The sequence below is a fragment of the Chiloscyllium plagiosum genome, unplaced genomic scaffold, assembly GCF_004010195.1.
Source record: "Chiloscyllium plagiosum isolate BGI_BamShark_2017 unplaced genomic scaffold, ASM401019v2 scaf_8224, whole genome shotgun sequence".
NCBI classification, from domain to species: Eukaryota; Metazoa; Chordata; class Chondrichthyes; order Orectolobiformes; family Hemiscylliidae; genus Chiloscyllium; species Chiloscyllium plagiosum.
This window is the reverse complement of record NW_025213350.1, coordinates 3,319-5,238: the sequence shown is the minus strand read 5'-3', so window position 1 is coordinate 5,238 and position 1,920 is coordinate 3,319.

Genomic DNA, 1,920 nt, shown 5'->3' with positions numbered 1-1,920 from the left:
ACTGTCTCTCTCTCTCTCTCTCTGTCTCTCTCTGTCTCTCTGACTCTGTCTCTCTCTCTCTCTCTGTCTCTCTCTCTCTGTCTCTCTCTCTGACTCTCTCTCTCTGTTTCTCTGTCTCTCTTTCTCTTTCTCTCTCTCTTTCTGTTTCTCGCTCTCTCTCTCTTTCTGTTTCTCGCTCTCTCTCTGTTTCTCTCTCTGTCTCTCTCTCTCTGGGTCTCTCTCTCTCTTTCTCCCTCGTCACTCCCTACCTGCCATCTCCTAGTAGTGAGCTGTCAGCATTCTGTGTGGTGTTGGGTATTGTCGGGGTTTGGGACGTGGTTTAATTGCTGGTTAACTATAGTTGCTGTGCTGTTAACCGAGGGTGTATTTGCTGTTGAGCACAAGTTCACTTGCGAGCACATGTACCAGTGTAACTATGTCTTTCCTTCCTTCCCTCTCTCCCTACCTCTTCTCCTATCCCTCTCTCGTGCACAAGACAGTATTTGCATTGCAAATGATGAATAAAAAAACCTTAGTTCGACAAACTGTCATTTCCATCGTTTTATTTTCTGGTGGTGGGGATGGGGGGAGTTGTAAAGCACAGAATCCATTCATCCAGTGCACCAACCAATCAGGATCTGTGTGATCTACTCAGCACTGAGGAAACAGCAGGCCGATTGGTTAACATTTCAAGGTGGGGAGAGGAGAGGTGGGAAAAAGTGACCACCTTCCCTTTCTATCCCTCCGCAGCCCCACCCTCCTGACATTGATGCTGATATCTCTGTCCTTGGTCTGCGTCCATCATCCCGAAGGACCCTGAGTAGCCTCCCGCTGTCTGTCACTGCTCCCTCACTGTCCTAGAATTTGCAACTCTTCTGGGCATCTGTTTTGTCCCTCAGCCTCTTCCATTTTGGTGCTATTTAACAGTTTTGTTTGTCCCCCCCCCCCTCTCCTTTGCCATTTTCATCTCGTGTTGCGCTTATTCAGATCTCTTTATCATCTCTGCCTGAAACCCAGTGACTGACCTACTTGGGGCTTGTAACACTTGGAAAGTCCTTTCTCCACCTCCAGTGTGTATGTCAATGTTTCTTCCCTCACCACAGACACTGACAGATACACTCTCACTACCAAATGTGTGATACGTACACGGGTGGGTTAGTAAGTTTGTAGACAATACCAAGATCGGTAGGGTTGTGGATGGTGTAGAAGGTTGTAAAAGGATACAGAGAGATATAGATCAGTTGCAGATATGGGTGGAGAAATGGCAGATGGAGTTTAATTCAGGTAAGTGTCAGGTGCTGCACCTTGGGAGGTCAAAGGTTAAGGAACAGTATACAGTTAATGGCAGGACTCTGAACAGCATTGATGTACAGAGGGATCTTGGGGTTCAAGTCCATAACTCCCTGAAAGTGGCTACGCAAGTAGACAGGGTGGTAAAGAAGGCGTGTGGCATGCTTGCCTTTAATGGTCAGGGAATTGAGTACAAGAGTCAGGATTGCCCGAAACATCAATTTCTCTGCTCCTCGGGTGCTGCCTGACCTGCTGTGCTTTTCCAGCATCACTCTGACCTTGACTCTACAAGAGTCAGGATGTAATGTTGCAGCTTTGTAAGAGTTTGGTTAGCACACACTTAGAGTACTGCATTCAGTTCTGGTCACTACATTACAGGAAGGATGTGGAGACTTTGGGGAGGGTGCAGAAGAGCTTTACCAGGATGCTGCCTGGATTAGAGGGAATGGCTATAAAGAGCGGCCAGAAAAACTCAGGTTGTTTTCTCTGGAGTGGCAAAGGCTGAGGGGAGACTCGATAGAAGTCGGTAAAATTATGAAATACAAAGATTGGGAAAAGATACTGATTGTCAACCCAGAGTTGAAATATCTCATACAGCGGGGGGGCGGGGGGGGGGGGTCTGTGTGTGTGTGTGCGGGTCTGTGTGTGTGT